Source organism: Anolis carolinensis, chromosome 5, assembly GCF_035594765.1.
Source record: "Anolis carolinensis isolate JA03-04 chromosome 5, rAnoCar3.1.pri, whole genome shotgun sequence".
Classification (NCBI taxonomy): domain Eukaryota; kingdom Metazoa; phylum Chordata; class Lepidosauria; order Squamata; family Dactyloidae; genus Anolis; species Anolis carolinensis.
The window spans coordinates 22500740-22514373 of record NC_085845.1 but is presented as its reverse complement, the minus strand read 5'-3'; the positions used below and the strand labels follow the sequence as shown (position 1 = coordinate 22514373).

At 39.9% G+C, this 13634-nt stretch overlaps 1 protein-coding gene across 6 annotated transcripts in view; it reads left to right on the top strand.

Moving 5' to 3' along the window:
* Positions 1-13634, top strand: part of unc5c (unc-5 netrin receptor C) — a 369639-nt gene that overhangs the window by 183637 nt on the left and 172368 nt on the right. The gene's annotated exons all lie outside the window — the stretch shown is intronic.

Below are 13634 nucleotides of genomic sequence, written 5' to 3'. Positions count from 1 at the left end.
AGTTGCTATACTTTTCTTTAAAAACATGGTTCATTATACTCTTAAAGACACACTTATGTACAGTACCACTGCACAAAGAATGGGAGATGTAGATCTTCATATATATAGATATAGATATAGTTATGAAGATATATATCTATATCAAGGAGTGTGAGTCCGTCCTGATGAGCAATCCCATTTTAGTTTGTCACTGAACTAGTTCCAGATAGTCCTAGTTTATGCCAAGGTAACGGGTGGATCCAAAACCCTGCAGATGTGTTAATTGGAGATGGCCTGTGAGGAAATAAACCAAGCATTTTGAGTAGACCATTCAAAGATTCCTTGAAGGGGAAGCATTAGGTGTTCAAAATAGCCAGATCATTCTGCCAGCTGCTTTGATCACTCTTTCAAAAGGGTGAGGTAAGGTTTCATGAAGAAGGGACCCAATGTAATGAGTAGTAGAGTGTGTTTTTCTTTTTTGAACAAGGGACTTCTTCTCTGCAGAAAGAAGTGGTGTTACCTGCATGGACTAAAGAGGCTGCCCTTCTTCACCTTCTACAACAATCACCATTCTCAATCTGGAAGGGAGGAGATGAACGGCTGCTGTGTGTTGCAGTGTGGATTTTCAGCACATTGAGATCATTCTTGTCACATTTATACACTGATACTGTTCCTACTGCTGGAACAAGCAGCACTTTAATTAAGTAGTCTTCTCTGTAAGTCCATTCTGTTCCTATGATAATTGACATGCCACTTCCATGCACAGAAGTGGGGACTTGCATGGTGAGAAGGATATGTGGACCTTATCAGAATATTGATGGCTAGGATAGCCACACTGGAGCTAGTGCCTGTGCCTTTAATGATTGTGTAATAGAGGGAATTACACAACCAGGTGTAACAAGCACCACCAGATATTGATAAAATTAACATAGATTAAAAGCTCTAGTAAAGAGCCAGGTCTTGAGTGCTAGGGTAAAAGGCCCTAACTCACGCATGGCTCTCATATGGGGCGGAAAGGCATTCCATAAGGCAGGGGCAGAAATAGAAAAAGCTCTGCGTCTGGTCCTTTCCAGGTGCACTTCTCTAGGACCCGGTACATAAAGTAAGTCTCGTTGGGATGGTCGTTGCGACCTCCGATGATGGGAGAAGGAGAGACGGTCCCTAAGGTACGATGGGCCCTGGCCATAAAGAGTTTTAAAGGTCAGAACTAGCATCTTACATAAACCACGGTAATCAGTTGGAAGCCAATGCAGATGCTGCAGCACTGGTGTTATGTGGCATTTCATGGGTGTTCTTGTGAGTAGCCTGGCTGCCGCATTCTGAACAATACGGAGCTTTTGGGTCGTGGACATTGGAAGGCCAACATACAGGGCGTTGCAATAGTCCAGCCTAGACGTGACCGTGGCATGGATGACTGTTGCCAGAGCCTCATCAGATAGATAGGGTGCCAGTTGCCTCGCTTGTCGTAGGTGGAAAAAGACCTGTTTGCTGGCAGCAGCGACTTGAGCTTCCATTGTCAGCTGCGAATCTAAAACGACAGCCAGGCTCTTAACGGTAGGTGAAGGAGATAGGGCAGCACCATCGAAGGTGGGTAGCAAGTGGGTCAGACCAGTTGAGCGGCCATGCCAGAGAATCTCTGTCTTCGCCAGGTTCACCTTCAGTCTACTAGCACGTAGCCAGTTTGACAGATCAATAGGTACTACTCTGGCAGGAAGGTAAGGCTCTATGCAGTCATACAATGAGGTCCATGCAGTCATGCCAGCCACATGACCATGGAGGTGTCTACTGACAACATTGGCTCTTCGGCTTAGAAATGGAGATGAGCACTAACCCCCCAGAGTCGGACACGACTAGACTTAATGTGAGTGGAAAGCCTTTACCTTTACATTAATAACAAGTGACAGCAAAGATCTGAGCCCCTGAAAAACCATTCTCTGTCAGAGAAGACAATACCGGACCAGATCAAGGTGGGCCCAAAGCAGTCTATAGTCCAAATACCTAGCTCTCCGGCCTCTGTTGTCTCCCACCAATCTCCTAATGCTCCGTTGCATCAGGGTGAACAATGTTTATTTCCAAATCATGCAGAAAACTTCAAATGCATCAAATGCATCAAAACATACATCCACCCCTTTATTTATGTCCTTGCTTTCCCAGACTAGAATGTAAATGGCAAAAATGCAATTAAAACACATACACATATTTCACATAGTTAAAAGCATACATAAGAGTGAAACTGTATTAGGCAACTGCAGAACCTAAAGCATTTGAAGTCTTACTCTAAAAGAAAGATTCAAATCAATATAGCACCATAAAATATGTGAAAATACATGGTCAGACACACAGAGAGACATCACAGTAGTGTTCTATCCCTCAATTACTTTCTTTTTCCTCTGCAGTCCTTTTCAGTCTAATGATGGGTGACTAAAATGATTAAGGGTCTGGAGAACAAGCCCTATGAAGAGCGGCTTAAAGAGCTTGGCATGTTTAGCCTGCAGAAGAGAAGGCTGAGAGGAGACATGATAGCCATGTACAAATACGTGAAGGGAAGTCATAGGGAGGAGGGAGCAAGCTTGTTTTCTGCTGCCCTGCAGACTAGGACACGGAACAATGGCTTCAAACTACAGGAAAGGAGATTCCACCTGAACATCAGGAAGAACTTCCTCACTGTGAGAGCTGTTCGACAGTGGAACTCTCTCCCCCGGGCTGTGGTGGAGGCTCCTTCCTTGGAGGCTTTTAAACAGAGGCTGGATGGCCATCTGTCGGGGGTGCTTTGAATGCGATTTCCTGCTTCTTGGCAGGGGGTTGGACTGGATGGCCCATGAGGTCTCTTCCAACTCTACTATTCTATGATTCTATGATAGCAGGTGGTGTCATATCACTTCCAGTCACTATTTTAGAAAAATCTGTAGAGAGCTGCTTGAGCTTGTTTTAGAAGTATGTGTGATTTCATGAGACATGACTGGATTTGGTTCTTGCACTCTGGCAATTACCCACCTGTACGATGGATGGAGCAATAGAACAGTGTTGTACTATGCAATTTCCTATATTCTAACATGCAGGACCAGACTATGTAAAGACTATATTTCTAAAGCTATCCTTACCAAAGATTTCCTTTGAGAAATTAATATAAACTTGGTATCGCTTTGAAAAGTCTGCATTTGTAACTACCTTGAGTACTTATTGGAATTGATTTGGCATGAAACCAACTGTGTTTATGTAAGTAAGAAAGGGGTGAACCAGGTTTTGGATTCTGAAAATATTACCTGACGTTGGCCTGAGGCCATTAAGAGCAATAGCTAATTATTCATTCACGTTCCAATCTCTGAAATCTAACCTAACATCGAGCTGTAGTGCTGCCTGACTGAAACTAATGTTTTTTCTGCTCTAATGGATTAAGTTTAAGAATGGGGTCAGGCATTCTAATGTCATCCCTCTAAAATATACATTCACCACAGTGCCTAAGGGGAGAAAAATACTTTGGATATTCCAAATATCCAAGCCAGTAACAGAGCCAGCTCCCTGTAGAACATGTTTTTAAACTTATTTTTAAATCTTTAATTATATTCAAGGGTGTTCGGTGAATACAGGCAGGGTTTGTTCTAACCTCTTCACTCCCTTGCTATCCTCTGTCATCTAGCTTGGTCCCAAATGACAGGAACTAGAGGACAGTGAATCCTAGGGCATACTGGCTGGCAGAAAGTACATGTTTGCAATGTTCCATGATAATGGAATAGCTAAAAAAAAAGGCCACATACAGAGAGAAATTCCACTCTGTCATGTTAAATTTGGAGTTGAAAGTTATTCATCCACCTCTAAGGAACTAGAAGACTGCAAAAATTGAATAGGTAATCTACAGTGTAGATTGTACACTATACTGTACATGTATTGTTTGGTGGGGGAAAGAAGGAGAAAGGGGAACATTTTCCTTTCCCCCTGACAGTCAGGTATCTCAGGCTGAGTCAGGTATCTCAGTTAAGCCAATACAGTGTTCTATGGGTTCTTATTTAGGACCAGAAGAATATGTCAGAAATGGCTCAGGACTTCATGGCCTCCATGACAACCATTGGTCTTTCCCAGGTGGTGCCTTACCCTACCCATGCTGCGAGATACAATTTGGACCTTGTTTTCTGTGCACTGTGGGATGATGGTGATTGTGGTGTGGAGGAACTTGTCACAGTCCCGTTGTCTAAACCTGGCTACTTAGTCAGGTTTAGACTCGCTGAGACTCCAAACCTCTGTAGGAGTGGGGGAGCAATTAAGATGGTCCTCCCCAGGAGGCTTATGTGTCCAAATGGATTCCTGATGGCTCTTGTAGATTTTCCTGTCATTGTTGCAGGCAATTCTTTTGAAGCTCTGGCTGATCTCTGGAATGGGAAAATGTCTAGAACGGTGGACACAATCGCTCCTGAATGTCCCCTCTCATGGAGCAGAGCCAAAACAGATCCTTGGTTTTCCAAGGAATTGGTGGTGATGGAGCAAGTGAGACAGACTAGAGCAATGTTGACTGAGAACTCAAAGCAAATCTGACCAAAGCCTACTCCATGGCAATGGAGGCAGTAGAGAAATCATTCCTTGCTGCCACCATTGCATCTCGATCATATGATTTTAATGATTATATTAGGCGTGTTTAATTCTGTGTCTCGTATCTAAATGTTGTTTCTATCTTATGTTTAAGTCTTATTGATTTTAATGCATAGCTATATATTTTTGTTTAGATTTTATGTTTTGGTTTTATATGTATGTTAGGCATTGAAGTTTGCCATTATTATGTTGTAAACAGCTTTGAATCCCCATCCCCCCCCACGTGATAATAACAGTATATAAATACAGTAAATAAAAATAATAAAATCTGCAAGGGACCGTCCAGCTGAGCTGTTTTGAGTGGTTAGAGGGCTATTACATACTGGTTCTCAAAGCTACCACATGGATTCTAGATCCAGTTTAGAGGTCCTCCTGGATGCAGCATTGAACCTGGAGGCCCAGGATCACAGATCTAAATTTATGACACTCCTACTGGTATGTTTAAATGTTGCCAACTGTTGTAAGCCGCCCTGAGTCCCCCGGGTGAGAAGGGCGGGGTATAAATGCTGGAAATAATAAATATGTTGGAACTACCACAAGTTGTAGGGATTCCACCAGGGTGGTGTCCATTTGGTGCTAGAAGTTGATAACAGGTCCTCTGGAATACTTGAATTCAATGAAAAGATACTAAAAAAAAACCCATATTTTTTATATCCTGACTTAAAAAATATTAAATAACTTCCGGGTTTTTTTTTCTTCCCAATGAGTGCAAAACGAAGAGGGAAGACAATACTAACATCATTTTTGCTGTAAAGGTCACATTAACTACAGAAATAAAGTGTTTTATTACTGAATGGAACAAGGGAGTAAATATCTGCCAGGTTTTTTCCTAAAAGGATGAGTGCGAATAAAAGAGATGGTTTGCAAGTGTGTTTATTTCCCAGATTTTTCCCAGCTGGGTAGCTTTTATATGCCTAACAGGCAGCAGTGGTAGTGGCAGGAGAGATAAGTGTGTTTGATGCAAGCAAATGTTTCAGATCATTTATATTACACACCATCCAGCTCCCAGGTGTGATGGCAATTGCAAGAAAATTACTAATAGGGTGATTTTTTTTGTTGTTGTTTGTTACTCAGACAGTATGTGCAGATCATTCAGTAGAGAACCTTACTTTGAAAATCATTATCAATGTTGGCAGATGCCGGCTTATATATACAGATAAAGCCTGTAGGCTGAACTTTGATGTAAACCCTTTTCACAAAGAACAATCCCCAGGATGACCTTCTGTCTCAGCTCACCAATTGAAGCATAAGCTAATATATACTGGGCAAATCTGCCAACACCAACACCACAAAGGTCCTTCCTTTTCTACTCTGCTTACCTTCCCTCACCTACTAGCCTCCAAGAGGGAAAAAATGGATACTTGCTATGTGGCGAGTATTTTATTTGCTACTCATTTGCTTAAAATTTGGTCGTCGTTGTCTTCTTCTTCCTCTTTCTTTTTTTTAAAAACAGCATTGGTATATTCAATGATTTAATTAACTGAAATACAGTTGAGCATTCCTTATCTGGAATTCCAAAATCTGAAATACCATACTCCAAAATCTGAAATTGCCAGGATTGTGATGCCTTTGATTTCTAAGAGTTTGTTTTGTTTCATGCACAAAAATATTAAACTTGTTACATACAATTATCTGCAGGCTATATGTATAATTTTATCTGAAACATAAATGCATTTTGTGTTTAGATTGGGTCTTATCTCCAAGATATTTCATGATGTACATACAGTAGAGTCTCACTTATCCAACATAAACGGGACGGCAGAACGTTGGATAAGCGAATATGTTGGATAATAAGGAGAGATTAAGGAAAAGCCTATTAAACATCAAATTAGGTTATGATTTTACAAATTAAGCACCAAAACATCATGTTATACAACAAATTTGACAGAAAAAGTAGTTCATCACACAGTAATGCTATGTAGTAATTACTGTATTTACGAATTTAACACCAAAATATCACAATGCATTGAAAATATTGACTACAAAAATGTGTTGGATAATCCAGAATGTTGGATAAGTGAGTGTTGGATAAGTGAGACTCTACTGTATATGCAAATACAGTAATTACAAAATCTGAAGAAAAGCCAAACCTTTTTGCTATGTCCAAAGGCTCTTTGCTTCTCTCTTCATGGTGGCAACAATACAGACTACATATAATGTCTGTGGACTATGAAATTAGGGTTGTCATTGTAAGAAAAGCTAGGATATTATACAAACTTCTGTCCCCTGACATATTTCTAAATTCAAGAAAAATTTAGTTTATGAAAAAGGTAGTACATAAGTGGTGTTATGGGCTGAGTATCAGTCTAGAAAGGGAAACCAAATGAGTAGTCAGTATGATCTGAATACTCATTTGGCCATAGAAACCTACTGGTGGCTTTGGCTGAGTCACTGTCTCTCAAATTTAGGGCCCTTCCACATAGTCATGTAGCCCAGAATATCAAGGCAGATAATCCACAATATCTGCTTTGAAATGGGTTATCTAAGTCCACACTGCCATATTAGCCAGTTCAAAGCAGATAATGTGGGGTTTTATACAGTTGTGTGGAAGGGGCCTTAAAGGAAAGCAATACAAAAATCTCTCTGAATAACAACAATAGTGTATTCAGTAGAGGACTTCCCAGTCTCTTTGCCCCTGGTTCAAAAAGCGTGGAAAGGGTGATGATGCATTCCAAAACATTTGTTCCTATCTAAGTTTGTTAAGTCATGATCGTATAAATACAGTCACAATGTGATCCTTCAACACTAACCTTCAAATCAAAATGGCTCATAAATGTGAGATTGCTTGTAAATCCAAACTTTTTTTTTTAGTCTGAAGTGAGGAGGTATTCTGGGATGATGTGTCATCACACCTTTTCTCTGTCACATAGTTGTGACAATTAAATGCTATTTAAATAATATATCTCCATGAAACTGCTTGACTTACAGCAGTTTCCAGCAAAATTGATCCCATATGTTGGGGCTTCTCTGATTTTAAAATAACATTGTGCAAAGCTTTTAGGAGACAAGTGATTGATGAATGACAGCTACTGTGGTTGCTTCCAAACTATCATTTGTGCATTTTATAGCTGAATATAGAGGACAGTCATGCAACACAGTGCCTGATACCACCACTTATCTGATATTACTGTTTACCTGAAGAGAAAACAGAAAATATATCCCCCATGAGACCAGCACTGAGAATGACATTTGTCAATTGGCCAAGTTCAAACATAGATGGAATTTGCAATTTTGTGTGGGCAAGGCTTTGTCAAGCCAATAAGCAAGCTAATTGTAAGATGGAAAGTGGCTGGCTTCTGAAGTCAAGCAAGTGGCTTCAAGTTCAAAGACACCTCCAGGCTAAGAGAGCATTTCTTCTTCCTTTGTGCAAATAGCTCTGTAGAATTGCAGACTTGCTCTTGGATGCAATTATCAAACTGCAAAACGATGCAAAGAAACTGAATGGCTTGCATAAGGTAAACGCCAAGACCTTTGGGAGAAAATGTACTGGAAAATGTAACACTATAAATATATTTTTCTATCACTGGTATTCATAGTTTCACCAAGAGCATAATTATATGATTTTTTTTCGTGTCAGGAGCAACTTGAGTCACTTCTGGAGTGAGAGAATTGGCCGTCTGCAAGGACGTTGCCCAGGGGATGCCCGGATGTTTTGATGTTTTTACCATCCTTGTGGGAGGCATCTCTCATGTCCCCGCATGGAGCTGGAGCTGATAGAGGGAGCTCATCCGCACTCTCCCCGGATGGGATTCGAACCTGGCAGCTTTCAGGTCAGCAACCCAACTTTCAAGCCACGAGGCTTTAGTCTACTACACCATCGGGGGCTCCATTATATGAATTAATATCGGTTGAGAGATAGTATTACTAGCGAAAGGCGTCCAGAAAAGATTTGAACTAGGTTTCTCATCTCTGGATCCAAAAGTCTATCCCAGACATGGGCAACTAAATGGACCTCTTTATGTAATGGGACTACAGTTTTCATCAGCCTTAAAACAGCATTGGACTAATGAAGGGTGTTGGGACTTATCGTCCAATAACTTCTGCTGAGCTACTACTTTCTTACATCATTTTATCCACTGCAGTTCACTGACTAAACACAAAGCAGAATAAATAAAGAGACAGAATCCTTAATCCAGTTTACTTAGGGAGAGGGGGTCAGATTCTATTACCATTAGTACAAAAATGTTTCATATTTAATTTTTGTCTAGCGTGAGAGAGATGCTGTATAACATTGAAAACTGTTTTCTTCTGTTCTCACCTTAGTAAGAATTGGTACAATATAAGCAATAATCCTGGAGGGGAACCTTTTCAAATAGGAATGATTTTTGTTGTCAGATTCATGCATACTTCGAAAAGATGAAGCAAACATGAAAGTGAGTTCACATTGACTTGTCTACTTGCAAATGGAGGTGCGTGCAACTCTTTCTTGTGCTGGGTTTACCTTGCAGGAATGACTTGCAAGGACACTCCCTAGAGTAGACTCAGTAACATTCGAAGCAGCTTTATAAAAGCAGCTGTTCTCCTAAATATATTAAGCAATTTACTTTAGGTAATGTAGCCTATAAAATTTTAATTTTGGATTAAATAAACCATATCCTTCAGCATGACTGTTGCACCTTGATGTTCAAAAGATGATATATGGATGCAGTTAGAGAATTTCTTCCCCAAGATGCTCCAATGGAGCAGGGTCAATAGTTGCCTAATGAAAGCAGTCAATAGCAATTTCTCTTAGTGAGCTTTAGGAAATTAGCATTAAACAACAGACGTTAGTCAGTAGAGTCTGATACGATTATGTGTGTGGATTGTTATAGGAAGTAACTATAGTAGCTTTTGTACTAAGCAGCTAATCAATTATAAATTGTTCAAGTAGAATAGCACTGCTCCAGTCATGGAAAATGTGATATCTCATGTGATATCGCAAACTTTAAAAAATGGGAATAGATGCACAAGTTGAGAATTATTTTTTTAAAAAGAGGGACAGCAGTTGGGTTTCGTTCAGCTTCTCTATATCTCTTTTTTCTCCAGCTCTTCTCATTTACTTATTGTAAATAAGTATAAATAAATAAATCCCACCTGACTAGTTGCCCAAGGGAACAGTTTAGACATAAAGGATTCCATAACATTAAAATGTGTATTGCACACACACCTTATAGAGCAGAAATACAGTTCCAAAAAAGCTCAACAGGCTTTTTGATGCCAAAATAAGAACAACAACAATCTTTATTTATAATAATCCTTCCACCAAGGAATGGAACATCAAACATACAGACAAAGGCAATAAAATAGTGCTACTGTTTGTTGTTTTGGTCCCACTGTTTTCCTAGCTCAGGACTTAAAGCAATTTTAACAATTTAAAAAGACATTGTTAAAATCCACAAGATACACAAGTAAAACAAGACTGAATAATTAAATTTAATAAATAAATAAATAATAAGATTAAAACATACATCATTAAAACATACACACCGGCACAACAATTAGGAATATTATGTGCATAGTGTAAGATGGTCCTTATATAGTCATTCATCAAGTGCCTGTCAGAATAGAAAAGTCTTTGCTTGTGTGAAAAAGAGATAAATTCCTCAGCACCAAAGATATACCATCTTCAAGGGAGACAAGGCGATTTGCTAAAGTGAAAGAATGGTGATATGCAGAGTAGACTTCTGAAAACATAAAACAACATAATAATAATTAATCAGAGGTGTAGAAAGCAGAACTTTAGCTAACTAAAGTCATTATTCTTTTTTAAAATGCATAGGGAAATAAGTTTTAGTCCAGTTCCAAATTGAGAGGAGTACTGGTAATTGCTTAACTTCAATGGGAGGACAATTCCAAAGATGAGGCACCAGATAAACCTATGTCAGAGTTTAAAGATACAAATAGTTTGTTTAGGAAGGAAGCCTCTTCCTTGAATTCCAAAAATAAATATATGTTAGGTAGGTAAAGGTAAAGGTTTTCCCCCGACATTAAGTCCGAATCTGGGGGTTGGTGCTCCTCTCCATTTCTAAACCAAAGAGCTGGTGTTGTCCGTAGACACCTCCAAGGTCATGTGGCCAGCATGACTGCATGGTGTGCTGTTACCTTCCCACCAGAGCCGTAACTATTGGTCTACTCACATTTGCATGTTTTCCATCTGCTATGTTGGCAGAAGCTGGGGCTAACAGTGGGAGCTCACCCCGCTCCCCAGATTCAAACCGCTAACCTTTTGGTCAGCAAGTTCAACAGCTCAGCAGTTTAAACCACTGCACCACTGATAGGTGGATATTAAATCATGTATTAAACATGGCCTGAGAAGATATGAGGTCAGTTTGGGTGAAACCCAGTTCTCCGTATTTAAGTCCTTGATCTAAATTTGTTCATCTGCACAAGCATGATGACTTAAAATTGTTCATTGGCTCCTTAACTTCAGTGCTATTCCTGTGTAAAAATTCCACCTCCATTTCACTGGTGCTTAGTATTTGCTCTTGGTAATAGAACATTCATACATGGGAATATCCATTGCTGGCAGTGGATGTGGCACATGGAGCTGAGGTTAATTTTTTAGCAATGGCCTAAACTGAACTGCAGCTCAAGCATATCAATGAATACTACCCTGTTTCCCCTAAAATAAGACATCCCCTGAAAATAAGACCTAGTAGAAGTTTTGCTGAGTTGCTAAATATAAGGCCTCCCCCGAAAGTAAGACCTAGCAAAGGTTTTGTTTGGTAGCATGCCCGCCAAACAGAACACCAGAGCATGCAGGATCGGTAAATGTACGTACCTGTGATGACTCATGGGCCATGTAGTCCCGTTCCTAGCGCTGTTGTGACAGATGAAGAGGAAAACTTAGGTTTCCCACCGTTTCAGCCAGAATTGGAGCTTTCACAGCCAGAGATGGAGCCCCTGCACCTGCAGGAGATTTGCCTCCCAGAAGTTGCCCAAACAAGCCCTGAGCCAAAATCTCCCCCTTTTTCTCGCCGTGATTATTATCAACAACAGAAGGGAGCTCAACAGGCTAATCGCAGAAGCCTGAGAATCGCCGCCAAACAAATGGTTGATTAAGCCTGCTTCCCATGGGAATCTTTAGGGAGTCATGCATCTGGACTCAGAGAATGGCTTTCGGTTCTGGTTCCCCAGAGAATTGTTCTCTGGCGGGAAAACGAGACCCTACTTAGGTGTTTTGCCCACGTAGGAATCTTGCGGAGTCAATTCGTCAGCTCCGGGAGTAGGTTGTGTGTGGACTACGCTGCTCCCGCGTTCAAGTTCTTGTTCCCGTTTCCAGCCTTGCTTTTGCCTTCCAGGACCTTGTTTTGCTTCCTGGATCTCGCCACGAATTCACCACGGATCTTGTTTTTGCTCCTCGTTTCTTGTTGCCTTGAATCAAGCCTTGTGTTCCAAGAATCAAGTTTACTTCCTAGCCTTGCTTAAGTTTCATGGACTAAAGGACCTTGTCATCTCCCCTCACTTTGCTTGGCAAAGTGAGTGTTTCGGTTACTGGATTACAACTTTGGACCTTAATATTTTATATTGGACATTGTTTTCCTGGACTATAATTGACCTTTCCTGAAAGGTCTTCTTCTGAACTATATTCTACACTTATTTTTATTGACTTTACATATTTCCTTAATAAAGATATTAGATAGATTCTGGCCTCTGTGTATGGTTATTGGTGCTCTGCAGCCTGGGTCTTGACAGTACCATAGAATGTTGTACATGGAAATAATGGTCGTAACAAGAAATTCTTGATAGGATTCACAGTTTGTCTGGTTATGCTGGTTTGTGATGACGACTACTGTACAGTATATAATAAATGTTCATTCTTTTTGGTTCAATAATAAATGTGAATTCTTCTTCATGGAAAAATAAGACATCCCCTGAAAATAAGACCTAGAGCATCTTTGGGAGCAAAAATTAATATAAGACACTGTCTTATTTTCGGGGAAACACGGTAATTGCTCAGTAGTGGTTGGCACTAATAAGGTACAAATGATCCAGTTTCAAAGGAGCTCAACAACCTACAGGTCAGTCTCAGTTTAGTCTTAGTAAAGATGTTTATTGGTGATCAGAGAGGAGAGTTTTTATCTTTTTTAGACACTATTGTGAAAGGAACTGAATAAAGCAATTTATATTGCAGGTGCTTCCTAGAGTGCATTTCAGGTAAATTAGTTCTGGATATATTGAGACAGAGTAAAATAACTGCTAATATTCAATTTTGTATATGCCAGAGGAACTCTGGGGGAAAGAAAATAATTTATCTGGCATCGAGGATGTGCTCTGGACAACCACTTAGAGTCAAGAGCTGGTTGATCTTTTGTTGCAACTTTGTGGGTATTAGCACCTGCTAAAAGGAAATGTATTTTGTCAGGCTAATTAGAAAGAATATAAAAGCCCTCTGGTTCTAGAATGGTCATTTTGAAAGCTGGCTTAATTGCTCCATCCATATATCCAAAACGAAATAATGATGGTATTGTCCTCATTAAACCATTTCTTTCTGCTCTGATCAAGTATTTGAAGGGGTGGTTAACATTTGCCTACCTCGTCTTTAATCAGCATGCTTGATTGCTGACTCATCTATTGATATTTTGGCATGAGAATGGATAAGCCAGCAATCAAGCAACTCAATGACCTCTTCCCTTGATGTTTGTTTTAGAGATCAAATTCCTTGCTGATTAGCTATTTCTACTACAAGTATGCAACCATATTGAAAAACAATGTTATAATTTTACTCTCCTATTCAGACAATTGTATGCAGCATGTGATTGATATCCATACATAAACCAGACAAAACTGTATTTCAGAAACTCCTTCAATAGAACGTTTGTGACATGTTGTGCCATTATCTTATGAATTAAAGTTTGGTATGTAGGATTACCAATTTTTATATGTAGTATTATCATTATTTTAACCAATAGGCAGACATGTTTGCACAGTTTTACTAACAATGATGAACAAGTACCTATTACCAGGGATCTTGCCCCAGTTTTAGTGTTATATCCTGAATTGTACTTATATCAGAATAAAAGTGCACTTACTTAGGCGATCCACCGTTGTCAGAGTATGATGGCCTTCCAAAGTGTAGTGCCTTGGTGGTGGGG